The 14,436-nt window shown below is 38.3% G+C and overlaps 1 pseudogene; it reads left to right on the forward strand.

Moving 5' to 3' along the window:
* Positions 1 to 13,235: 13,235 nt before the first annotated feature.
* LOC144380426 (transcription factor BTF3 pseudogene) lies at positions 13,236 to 14,217 on the forward strand (annotated as a pseudogene).
* Positions 14,218 to 14,436: the final 219 nt, after the last annotated feature.

Here is a 14,436-nt window from a genome sequence, read left to right on the forward strand (position 1 = left end):
AGAGATAAAGTACAGAAAATTTATGTAAATAAATAATGGCTAAAAACTTTCCTAAACTACAGAAGGAAACAGACATCCAGGTCCAGAAAGCACAAAAAGCACCAAACAAGATGAACCCGAAAAGATCTACATCAGGACACATTATAATTGAAGTGTTAAAAATCTTTAACAGTCAAACATAGAGAATCTTAAAAGAAGCAAGAGAAAACAAATAACCCAGTAAGAAATGGGCAGAAGACATGAATAGACACTTTTCTAAAGACATCCAGATGGCTAACAGACACATGAAAAGATGCTAAGCATCACTCATCATCAGAGAAATACAAATCAAAACCACAATGAGATACCAGTTCACACCTGTCAGCATGCCTAAAATTAACAACACAAGAAAGAATGGGTGTTGGTGAAGATGTAGACAAAGGGGAACACTCTTGCCCTGTTGATGGGAATGTAAACTGGTGCAGTCACTCTGGAGAACGGTATGGAGGTTCCTCAAAATGTTAAAAATAGAACTACCCTACAATCCAGCAACTGCACTACTAAATATTTACCCAAAGGATACATAAATACAGATTCGAAGGGGCACATGCACCCCAATGTTTATAGCAGCATTATCAACAATAGCCAAATTATGGAGAGAGCCCAAATGTCCATTGGCTGATGATTGTATAAAGAAGATGTGGAATATATATACAATGGAGTATTACTCAGCATAAAAAAAAAATGAAATCTTGCTATTTCCAATGACATGGGTGGAGCTAGAGTGTATAATGCTAAGTGAAACAAGCCAGTCAGTGAAAGATAAATACCATATGATTTCAGTGATATATGGAATTTAAGAAAGAAAACAGATGAACATAAGGGAAGGGGGAAAAGAAAAAGACAGAGAGAAAGAAACAAGCCATAGGAGACTCTTAACTATAGAGAACAACCTGATGGTTGATGGAGGGAGGAGAGTGGGGGATAAGCTAGATAGGTGATGGGTATTAAGGAAGGCACTTGTGATTAATACTGGATGTACACAAATGATGAATCACTGAATTCTATTCCAGAAACTGATTTTGTACTGTATGTTAACTACCTAAAATGTAAATTAAAAAATTAATAAAAATAAACAAAATAAAATAAAATAATAAAAGTGAAAAGGCAACAGCAAAAAAAAAACAGCTAGTTATGTATGAAGGAATCATCATAACACTATCAGGTAACATTTCGGCAGAAACTTTGCAGCCCAGAAGAGAGTGGCAGGATATATTCAAAGTGTTGAAAGAAAGAAAATACTTACAACCAAGAATAATCTAGCTGGCAAGGTTATCATTCAGAATTGGAGAGATATATCTTCCCAGTCAAGCAAAAGCTAAAGGAGTCCGTTACCAGGATACCAATCTTACAATAAATGTTAAAGGGACTTCTTTAAGTGGAAAGGGAGACCATAATTAAATAAGATAATATATGAAAGAAAAGTCTCAATTGTAAAGGCAATTATTATTTTATTATAATAAAAGTACTTCATTAACCACTTATAAAGCTACTATGAAAGTTAAAAAAACTAAAGTACTAAAACCAACTGTAACCACAATAATTAGTTAAAGGATACACAAAATAGGGCGCCTGGGTGGCTCAGTAGGTTGAGTGTCTGCCTTTGGCTCATGTCATGATCCCGGTGTCCTGGGATCAAGACCCACATCAGGTTCCCTGCTCAGCAGGGAGTTTGCTTCTCCCTCTCCCTCTGCCCCTCCCCACTGCTTGTGTGCACTCTCTCTGTCTCTCAAATGAGTAAATGAAATCTTTTTAAAAAGGATACACAAGGGGCGCCTGGGTGGCTCAGTCAGTTAAGTGTCTGCCTTCAGCTCAGGTCATGATCCCAGGGTCCTGGGATCGAGCCCCACATCAGGCTCCCTGCTCTGCGGGAAGCCTGCTTCTCCCTCTCCCACTCCCCCTGCTTTTGTTCCCTCTCTTCCCGTCTCTCTCTCTGTCAAATAAATAAAATCTTTAAAAAAAAAAAAAAAAAAAAGGATACACAAAATAAAAAGAGGGCACCTGGGTGGCTCAGTCGTTAAGCGTCTGCCTTCAGCTCAGGTCATGATCTCAGGGTCCTGGGATAAAGCCCCACATCGGGCTCTCTGCTCCACAGGAAGACTGCTTCTCCCTCTCCCACCCCCTTGCTTGTGTTCCCTCTCGCTGTCTCTCTCTGTCAAAAAATAAATAAAAAATTAAAAAAATAAAATAAAATAAAAAGATGCAAAATATGACGTCAAAAACATGAAATGTGAGGAGGGAGCACAAATATAGTGCTTTTAGAATGCTTTCAAACTTAAGTGACTATCAACTTAAAACAGATTGCTACATATATAGGTTGCTATATATGAAGCTCATAGTACCCACAAATCAAAAACCTGTAACAAATAAATACACACAAAAAGTGAAAGGAATCCTACTATAACACTACAGAAAGTCAGTAACCCACAAGGGAAAAGAACAGGAAAAGAAGAAAGGAAAGGAAAAGAACTACAGAAACAACCAGAAAACAATTAACAAAATGGCATTAAGTACATATGTATTAATAATTACTTTAAATATAAATGTAATAAATTCCTCTATCAAAAGGCATAGGGTGGATTAAAAAAGAAAGACCCTTCTATATGCTGCCTACAACAGACTTACTTCAGACCTAAAACTGCACACAGACTGAAAGAGAAGGGATGAAAAAAAGATATCCCATGCAAAGGGAAATAAAAAGAAAGCTGAGGTAGCAATATTTTTTTTCAGAAAGAAAAACCTTTAAAACACAGACTGTAACAAAACACAAAGAGCAATATATAATAATAAAGGGTTCAATCCAACAAAAGGACATAACATTTATAAATGCTTATACCTCTAACATATAATCACTAAAATAAAGCATGTATTAAGAGACATAAAGGGAGAAATGAAGAGCTACACAATCATAGTGGGAGACCTTTATACCCCACTTACATAACTGGTTAGATCACTCCAACAGCAAATCAACAAGGAAATGTTAGCCTTAAATGACACAGTAGACCACATTGACTTAATATTTATATATAGAACACTCCATCCAAAAACAACAAAATTCACTTTCTTCTCAAGTGCAAATGGAACATTAACTGGAACAGATCACCTGTCAGATTCCAAAACAAGTCAATAAATGTTAAAAGATTGAAATCATATCAAGTATCTTTCTATACTGCAATAATATGAAACTAGGTATCAACTACAAGAAGATAAATGAAAAAACACAAACATGTGGAGACTAAACAACATGATATTAAACAACCAATGTGTCATCACAGAAATCAGAGAAAAAATTAAAAAAATACCTTGAGACAAATAAAAATGGAAATGCATTCCAAAATCTATGGGGTACAGAAAAAGCAATTCTAAGAGGGAAGTTCATAGCAATATAGGCCTACCTCTAGAAAAAAGTGAAATCTCAAATAAACAATCTAACCTTACACCAAAAGGTACTAGAAACAGAAGAATAAACACAATAAACACATCCCACAGTTAGTATAAGGAAGGGAATAATAAAGATCAAAGTGGAAACAAATGACACAGAAGAAAAAAACAATAGAAAAATCAATAAAAACTAACAACTTGTCCTTGGAAAAGATAAATTAATAAACCTTTGGGTAGATGCATCAAAGATAGAAAGAAAGAGAGAGAAAGAGAAGTAAGTTCAGGGGAAATGGTGGAATAGGAGAATCCTGTGCTTACCTTGACCCACAGACACACCAAGATAACATCTATGCGACTAACTCTGAAAACAACCTGAAGACTGGCAGAACAGACTTTCCACAGTTAATTGTTGAGAAGAGGCCACATCAAAAAGGAGAGGAGGGACAGAGATGAGGTTGGGAACCAAACCCCCATGGAGACTAACCACAAACTGGAGGAACATCATAAGCACAGAGAAATAAGAGGATCAGATCAAACATCAGGCATCCTTGGCACTGGGGAGAGAAATTTAAAAAGCAGCAAGACAAAAGAAAACAGTTACATACAAAAGAAACCCCATAAGGCTATCAGCTGATTTTTCAGGAGAAACTTAGTGGGCCAGAATGGAGAGGCATGATATAACCCAAAGTATTGAAAGGAAAAAAGAAACAAAAAACAAAAAACAAAAAAAAAACAAAAAAAAACAAAACTGCAACCGAGAACTCTACCCAGCAAGGTTATCATTCAAAACAGAAGAAGAGACAAAGAGTTTCCCAAACACAAGGTAAAGAAGTTGATCACTATTAAAACCAGCCTTACAAGAAATGTTAAAGAGAATTCTTTGAGTGGAAAGAAAGACCATATCTAAAAGAAAATTAGGAAAGGAAAAATTTTCAAGGTAAAAGCTAACATACAGTAAACTGAGTAAATTAATCACTTATAAAGTCAGATTGGAGGATAAAAATCAAAAGGAGAAAATCAATTATATCTACAAAAATCAGTCAAGGGAGAGACTGGGAAGATGGTGAAGTAACAGGATCCTCACCTCATCCCATGAACACACCAAGATAATAGGCACATCAGTGCAACTAACTCAGAAAACAACCCAAAGACTGGCAGAAGAGACATTCCACAGTTAATCGTAGAGAGGAGGCTACATCAAAAAGGGTAAGAGGGACAGAGATGAGGTTGGGAACCAAACCTGCAGCAAGACTAACCACAAAGGGGAGGGATACCACAAGCATGGAGAAGCGAGAGGATCAGACCTCACCAGGCATCCAACCATGGGGGATCTGCACTAAGAGGATGAGTCCCCATAACATTTGGCTTTGGAAATGAGTGGGATATAACTTTGTGCATTTTTACAATCAGGGAAAATTAACTCTGGGCACTTTAAAAATCAGTGGGCTTAGCTCCAAGAGAGCCATAGGGTGATTGGAAACTGGGTCCCTGCCCTTAAAGAAACAGCATAACAAACAACCATGCTAGATACAACATAGAAGCAGCAGTTTAAAAAGTGCCTGGGATATATGTGAAGATTTATTTACTAATTTCAGAACACATGCTGGAAAGACTTTGGCAAGAACAAAAGAGCTCTCAGGCTCCATTACTCCCCCTCCCTCCAACAATTAGATAAAAGGACATTTTAGGAAACCAGCACTCTCCACCTGTCTTGCTAATACTGAATGCCCTGCACCCATGTACTTCTGTGGATCCCTCCCCATCCAAACCACCCCACTCAGCAGACATTCCTCCAAAGAGACTCCTGCCACTGGCTACCATGACACCCAAAGTCCCAGCAGCTGAACCTTATAGCTGGCAGTATAGAAAGAGTGCCCTGCCAATCAACGATACTGCATCTCTAAGAAATAAACTGCGGACGGTAATCTAGTCTGACTGTTAGCACTGCTCACCAACAAAAATATATCAGGTACAACACAGGAAGAGAGCCCTGAAATTCAGTGTGACTGCAGCTCCAGCAGATGCACTGAGGGCAGGCACAGGAATTGACTGCCAGCCCCTCACCCAAGGAAAGCCTCTGGGGACACAGCAGGGAGAATACCCTGCGAGGTAGTGCTACTGTAGCCCAGGAAGACAGACTGAGGGTAGGCATGTGGTCTGACTGCTGACACCACACAACTACAAGCCAAGGGGGCCCCAAGCAGGCCCCTTAACAACATAAGGTAAAAACCCTGCCTGGTATACCCAAAACAGACAAAATGTACGATTGCAACTGACTGGACTGAAGGCAAACACAGCTCAGCTACAACAATAAGGCACATTATCCCACAAAGGAAACATACCTGGAGCAACTGGTTCTGGTGAACAGGGACATGGTATGGCAAGGCACAAGGCAACCTTTTTTCATAAGGCCACTAATTCCAATATCAGGAAATGTGGCTGACTTTCCTAATACATAGAAATAAAGAGTTAAACAAAATGAGGATGCAGAGGAATACATCCCAAATGAAAGAACAGAACAAAACCATAGTGGAGGGAGGCAAGATGGTGGAAGAGTAGGGGACCTCAATTCATCAGGTCCCTTGAATTTAGCTAGGTAAGTATCAAATCATTTTGAACACCTATGAATTCAACCTAAGATATAAGAAAAGAATTGCTGGAATTCTACAAGTGGAAAAGCAACCAATTTTACAAGGTAAGAGATGCAGAGAAGTGAATCTGAGGGGATATATGGGAAGACAAATGGTGTGGGGGGAAAAGGACTCTCTCTAAGCCAGCTACTGAAAAGTGATATAATGCCAGAGCGCAAAATAGGAACTTTTAGAAGTCTGCTCCTATGACAGACATCCCTGTCTGAAAGGTGCTCAGGTGGCGAAGTGGGGCAGAATCCTAAATGGGACAGTGTGGTCTCAGGATCCCTGAGGTCACACAAAGAAAGGGGGTGCCTGAGCTGGCAGAGTTCCCAAGCATTGGAGCAGGGAAATTGGCTAGTCACCAAGCCCGGGAGTGGGCTCTCAGCTAGGATTGCCATGAAACACAAACCAAGGCACGATCAGTCGACCACTATTCAACCGGGTTCCCTGCAAAGGGCAGAAACTCGGTAACCCTCCTCACTCCCCCAGGAGAATTGGCATTGGTGCACACTACAGGAATCTGCAGAGTTTGGCACACAAAAAAGTGAAGACGGCTTTTCCTTGAGGGTTTATTGAAGAGAAGGGGCCATGATCCTTCAGCTCCAGGGCTGGAGATCCATGTGTGGTCATTTTTATTTTCATCACCTAAAGCAGCATGGAAAGGCTTCAGGGAACAAACCCCACATAGAACAACCCGAAGCAGCGTACACTGAGCCCAGCCTCCTGGTAAGGGGCGGTACAACTCCACCCAGGCAAAGACACCTGAGAATCAGTGCAGCAGGCCCATCCCCCAGAAGACCAGCTGGAACATCAGGCAAATACCAAGTTTACGGAGCACACAGAACTACAAATCTCCACGATTAAGGGAAAATAGTATACAGAATTCAAAGTTTCTTCTCATAATTCTTTTATCTTTCTGTTTAAAATTTTCCTTTTTTTTCCTTTACACTTAGTTTATTTTACCAACTCTTTGTATTTAAGATTTTTTTAATTTATTTTTTTAAATTTATTCCTTTCTTTTTAGTTTCTGATGTAGTGTTCATTCATTCATTAGTTACATGTAACACCCACTGCTTATAAAATCACGTGCCCTCCTTAAGTCTTTTTAAAATTTCAGTTCTACATTTACATTTTATTCTTCATTTTTGGCTTCCTTTCACTGTATTCAAATTTATGGTTACATATATATATATAAAAGTTTTGCTTTCTTTACTATTTTGGCATATAGTGTCTTCTAGCAAACATACCAAAATACACCTAGGACAAGTGGATCACCTTGTTTTGTACACCTGGGAGATTATATTCTCTCCTTATTCCCTTTCTTTTTCTTTTTCTTTTCTGTTTTGGTTTCTGGTATCTTCGGATTTGTCTAGTGTGTATTTTGCTTGGCTTGTGGTTGATTTTTTTTTTTTTTTCTTCTCACTGGCTCATCCATTCTTCTCTGGGCAAAATGACTAGAAGGAGGAATTCACAACAAAAGCACCAGAGGTAATACTCTCTGCCACAAATCTAATCAATATGGATATAAGTGAAACGTCAGAGCTGGAATTCAGGATAACAATTAGAAAGTTGCTAACTGTGTTTGAAAAAAAGCATAAAAGACACTAGAGAATATTGTAGTGCAGAAATGAGATTACTCGGGGTAAAATTAAAAATGCTTTAACCTAGATACAGCCTAAAATGAATGCTCTAACAGATAGGGCAAATAAGGCAGAAGAGAGTCAGTGACATAGAAGACAAAATGATGGAAAGGAGGGAAACTAAGGAAAAGAGAGGAAAACAACTAATGGGCTATGAGGGGAGGCTTCGTGAAATCACTAATACCTTAAAGTGAAACAATATTAGAATTATTGCGGTCCATAGAGGAAAAAGATAGAGAGAGGGCCAGAAGGTATATATGAACAAACCATAGCTGAGAACTTCCCTAAACTGGGGAAAGAAACTGGCATTCAGGTCCAGGAGGTAGAGAGATTCTACCTCAAAATCAATAAATATAGATTAACACCCTGACATATAATATAGAAGCTTGCAAATTTCAGAGATAAAGAGAAAATCCTGAAAGCAGCTCGAGGCAAGAGCTCCTTAACCTACAGTGGTAGAAACATTAGATTGGTAGCAGACCCATCCACAGAGACCTGGCAGGCCAGGAAGGGCTGGCATGATATATTGAGGGCACTAAATGAGAAAAACATTCAGCCCAGATTACTTTATCCAGCAAGGCTATCATTCAGAATGGAAGGAGAATTAAAGACCTTCCAGGACAAACAGAAATTAAAAGAATTTGTGATCATTAAACTAGCCCTGCAAGAAATATTAAAGGGAATCCTGTAAGTGAAGAGGGAGCCCAAGATTAACATAGACCAGGAAAAAAAAGAGACAATCTACAGAAACAGGGACTTTACAGGTAATACAATAGCACTAAATTCATATCTTCAATAGTTACTCTGAATGTAAATGAGCTAAATGCTCCAGTAAAAGACACAGGGTATCAGATTGCATAAAAAAGCAAGACCCATCCATATGTGGTCTACAAGAGACTCATTTTAGACCTAAAGACACCTCTAGATTGAAAGTAAATAACCATTTATCATGCTAGGGGACATCAAAAGAAAGCTGGGGTAGCAATCTTCATGACAGACAAATTAGATTTTGAACCAAAGGCTGTACTAAGGGATGGAGAGGGACACTATATCATACTTAAAGTGTCTCTCAAACAAGAAGACCTAACAATTATAAATATTTATGCACCTAATTGGGGAGCAGCCAATCATACCAACTAATTAATAATCAAATTAAAGAAACACATTGAGGATAATAATACAATAATAGTAGGGGACTTCAACATCCCTCTCACAGCAATGGACAGATCATCTAAACAGAAGATCAACAAGGCAACAAGAGCTTTGAATGACACACTGGACCACATGGACTTCACAGATATATACAGAGCATTCCATCCTAAAGCAACAGAATACACATTCTTCTCAAGTGCACATGGAACATTCTCCAGAACAGATCACATACTGGGTCACAAATCAGGTCTCAGCTGATAGCAAAGGATTGAGATTATTCCCTGTGTATTTTCAGACCACAATGCTTTGGAACGTGAACTCAATCACAGGAGGAAATTTGGAAGGAACTCAAACACGTGGAGCTTAAAGAGCATCCTACTAAAGAATGAACAGATCAATCAGGAAATTAAAGAAGAATTTAAAAACTTCATGGGAACAAATGAAAATGAAAACACAACTGTTTAAAACTTTTGGGATGCAGCAAAGGCACTCCTAAGAGTGGAGCACATTGCAATGCAAGCCTCTATCAAAAAATTAGAAAGATCTCAAGTACACAAGCTAATTTTACGCCTAAAGAACTGCAGAAAGAACATCAAATAAAGCTTAAACCAAGGAGAAGGCAAATAATCAAGAGTAGAGCAGAAATCAATGAAATAGAAACCAAAAGAACAGTAGAACATATCAATGAAAGTAGAAGCTGGTTCTTAGCAAGAATTAATAAGAGCAATAAACCCCCAGCCAGACTTATCAAAAAGAAAATAGAAAGGACCGAAATTAATAAAATAATGAGTGAAAGAGGAAAGATCACAAACACCAAGGAAATACAATTTTAAGAACATATTGTGAACAACTATATACCAACAAAATGGGCAATCTGGAAGAAATGGATGCAGTCCTGGAAATCTATAAAATACCAAAACTGAAACAGGAAGGAAGAGAAAACGTGAACAGACCCATAACAAGCAAGAAAATTGAAGCAGTAATCAAACATCTCCCAGAAACAAGAGTCCAGGGCCAGATGACTTCCCAGGGGAATTCTACCAAACATTTAAAGAAGTACTAGTACCTATTCTTCTGATGCTGTTTCAGAAAATGGAAAGGGAAGAAAAACTTCCAAACTCATTCTATGAGGCCAGCATTACCTTAACTCCAAAACCAAAAAAAGACCCCACCAAAAAGGAGAATTCCAGACCAATATCCCTGATGAACATGGATGCCAAAATTCTCACTAAGATGCTAGCCAAGAGGACCCAACTGTACGTTAAAAGGATATTCACCACAACCAAGTGGGATTTATTCCTGGGCTGCAAGGGTGGTTCAGCATTTGCAAATCAATCAACGTTATACATGTCATTAATAAAAGAAAGGACAAGAACCATATGATCCCAACTGATAGAGAAAACACATTTGACAAAAACATCATCCTTTCTTGATTAAAACTCTCCACAGTGTAGGGATAGATGCAACATAGGAATATCATAAAAGCCATCTATGAAAAGCCCATAGCGAGTATCATTCTCAATGGGGAAAAACTGAGAGCTTTTCCCCTAAGGTCAGGAACATGACAGGGATGCCCAATCTCCCCACTGTTCCTTAACATAGTACTAGAAGTCCTAGCCTCAGCAGTCAGACAACAAAAAGAAATAAAAGGCATTCAAATAGGCAAAGAAATTAATTTCTCATTCTTTGCAGAAGACATGACATTTTACGTGGAAAATCCAAATACTCCACCCCAAAATTGCTAGAACTCATAAAGCAATTCAGCGATGTGGCATGATATAAAATCAATGCACAGAAATCAGTTGCATTTCTATACACCAACATTGAAAGAAAGAGAAATTAAGGAAGAAATCCCAGTTATAACTGGACCAAAAAACATAAGATACCTAAAAATAAACCAAACCAAAAAGGTAAAGGATCTGTACTCCAAAAACTACAGAACACTTATGAATGAAATTGAGGAAGAAACAAAGAGATGGAAAAGCATTCCATGATCATGGATTGGAAGAATAAAAATTGTAAAAATGTCTATGCTACCCAGAGCAATCTACACATTCAATGCAATCCCTATAAAATACCATCAACATTTGTCACAGAGCTGGAAGAAATATTCCTAAAATTTGTATGGAACCAGAAATGACCCCAAATAGCCAGAGGAATGTTGAAAAAGAAAACCAAAGCAGGTGGCATCACAATGTGTGACTTTAAGTTATTTTAGAAAACTGTAATCATCAAGACAGTATTATACTGGCACAAAAACAGACACATAGATCAATGGAACAGAATAGAGAACTCAGAAATGGACCTTCAGCTCTATCCTCAACTAATCTTTGACAAAGCAAGAAAGAATATCCAATGGAAAAAGGACAGTCTCTTCAACAAATGGTGCTGGGAAAATTGGACAGCCACATGCAGAATGAAAATAGACCATTTTCTTCCACCATACACAAAAATAAACTCAAAATGGATGAAAGACCTAAATGTGAGATAGGATCCATTAAAATCCTAGAGGAAAACACAGGCAGCAACCTCTTTGACCTCGGCCACAGCAACTTCTTGCTAGACACGTCTCCAAAGGGAAGGGAAACAAAAGCAAAAATGAACTATTGGACTTCAAGATGTAAAGCACAGCACAGGAAACACTCAACAAAACTAAAAGGCAACCTACGTAATGGGAGAAGGTATTTACAAATGACATATCAGATAAAGGTCTAATATCCAAAATCTATAAAGAACATATCAAACTCAACACTCAAAAAACAACGAATCCAGTCAAAACATGGGCAGAAGACATGAACAATAATTTTTCTAAAGAACACATACAAATGGCCAACAGGTATATGAAAAAATGACATCACTTGTTATCAGGGAAATACAAATCAAAACTCCAATGAGATACCACCTCTCACCAGTCAGAATGGCTAAAATTAACAAGACAGGGAACATCAAATGTTGGTGAGGATGTGGAGAAAGAGGAACACTTTTACACTGTGGGTATACAGGCTGGTACAACCACTCTGGAAAACAGTATGGAGGTTCCTCAAGAAGCAAATGCACTACTAGGTATGTACTGCAAAGACACAAATGTTGTGATCTGAAGGGGCACCTGCACCCCAATGTTCATAGCAGCAATATACACAATAACCAAACTATGTAAAGAGCTGAGATGTCCATCGGCAGATGAATGGATAAAGATATATATATATAAATATATATATATATATATATATATATATATATATATATATAAATGGAATGTTACTCAGGCATCCAAAAGGATGAATACTTACAATTTACATTGATGTGGATGGAACTGGAGGGTATTATGCTGAGTGAAATAAGTCAATCAGAGAAATACAATTATCATATGGTTTCACTCATATGTGGAATATAAGAAACACCACAGAGGATCATAGGTGAAGGGAGGGAAAACTGAATGGGAAATCATCAGAGAGGGCGAAAAACCATGACAGACTCCTAACTATAGGCAACAAACTGAGGGTTGCTGGAGGGGAGGTAAGTGTGGGGATTGGGTAATTGGGTGATTGGCATTAAGAAGGGTACGTGAGGTGATGAGCACTGGATGTTATATGCAACTGATGAATTACTGAATCTAATGATGTAGTATATGTTGGTTAATTCAGTCTAAATTAAAAAAAAAAGATAGCAAAAGAGTTAAATGAAATGGAGTTAAGCAATATGTCTGAAGAAAAATTCAAAGTAATAGTCATAAGTATACTCACTGGACTTGAAAAAAGATAAAAGGATCTCAGTGAGACCTTCAAGAAAAAGATAGAAAATATAAGACAGAGCCAGTCAGAGATGAAAGACATAATTACTGAAATAAAAAATATACTAGAGGGAATCAATAGCAGATTAGAAGAAGTGTGAGAGTGGATCAACTACCTAGGATACAGGATAATGGAAAGCAACCAAGATGAATGGCAAAAGGAAAAAAAAATAATAAAGAATGAGAATAAGTTAAGGGACCTCAGTAATATCATGAAGCATAATAACATTAACATTATAGGGCTCCCAGAAAAAGAAGAACGAGAGAAAGGGGCAGAAAATTTATTTGAAGAAATGATAGCTGAAAATTTCCCTTATCTAAGGAAGGATACAGACACACTGTTGCAAGAAGCACAGAGAGCCCCAACAAAATGAACCCAAAGAGGTCTACATCAAGCAGAGAAAGACAATTATCACATGGTGTCACTCATATGTGGACCATAAGGAATAATGCAGAGGACCACAGGGGGAGGGAAAACTGAATGGGAAGAAATCAGAGAGGGAGACAAACCATGAGAGAGAGACTCTGGACTCCAGGAAACAAACTGAGGGTTACAGAAGGGAGGGGGTTGGGGGACAGGGTAACTGGGTGATGGGTATTAAGGAGGGCATGTGTGGTAATAAGCACTGGGTATTATACACAACTAATGAATCATTGAACACCACATCAAAAACTAATGATGTACTATATGTTGGCTAACAACATAAAAATAAATAAATAAATAAACAAAAAGCTGGAAAAAAAGACACATAATAAAATGACAAAAAGTAGTGATAAAGAGATAATTTTAAAAACAAAAAGATGAAAGAAAACTGTTACATACAAGAGATACCCCACAAGGTTGTTAGCTAAGTTTTTTTAGGAGAGCTTTTGCTGACCAGGAGTGGAATGATATAATCAACATACTGAAAGAGAACAAAGCTTGCAACCAAGGATACTCTACCTACAAAGGTTATCATTCAGAATAAAAGGAGAGATACAAATTCTCCTATACAGCTGCCATCTTGTGTCCCCGCGTGTGTGCACCTAATCTCAGCTGGTCCGCCTGAGACCCCCTGAGTGCCAACCCTATTCCCCCGTGCAGTCCCATTTCCGCTCCAATAAGATGAAAGAAACTATCATAAACCAGGAGAAACTCGCCAAACTGCAAGCACAAGTGCGCATTGGTGGGAAAGGAACTGCTCACCGATGGTTCATAGAACGGCTACAGCAGAAGATAAAAAACTTCAGTTCTCCTTAAAGAAGTTAGGAGTAAAGAATATCTCTGGTATTGAAGAAGTGAATATGGTCACAAACCAAGGAGCAGTGATCCACTTTAACAACCCCAAAGTTCAGGCGTCGCTGGCCGGGACACTTTCACCATTCAGGCCATGCTGAGACAAAGCAGCTGACAGAAATGCTACCCAGTATCTTAAACCAACTCGGTGCAGGCAGTCTGACTAGTTTAAGAAGACTGGCTGAAGCTCTGCCCAAACAATCTGTGGATGGAAAAGCACCACTTGCTCCTGGAGAGGATGATGATGATGAAGTTCCAGATCTTGTGGAGAATTTTGATGAAGCTTCCAAGAATGAACCAAACTGAATTGGGTCAACTTCTGAAGAAGAAAAAAACTTGAAGAAGTTACTGGGAGCTGCTCTTTTATATTATGACTGCTTTTTAAAATTTTGTTCATGGATCTGATAAAATCTAGATCTCTAATATTTTTAAGCCCAAGCCCCTTGGACACTGCAGATCTTTTCAGTTTTTGATTATACACAATTCCTTCTTTGCAGCTAATTAAGCTGAAGAAGCCTGGGAATA

Source organism: Halichoerus grypus, chromosome X (genome assembly GCF_964656455.1).
Source record: "Halichoerus grypus chromosome X, mHalGry1.hap1.1, whole genome shotgun sequence".
Lineage (NCBI taxonomy): Eukaryota > Metazoa > Chordata > Mammalia > Carnivora > Phocidae > Halichoerus > Halichoerus grypus.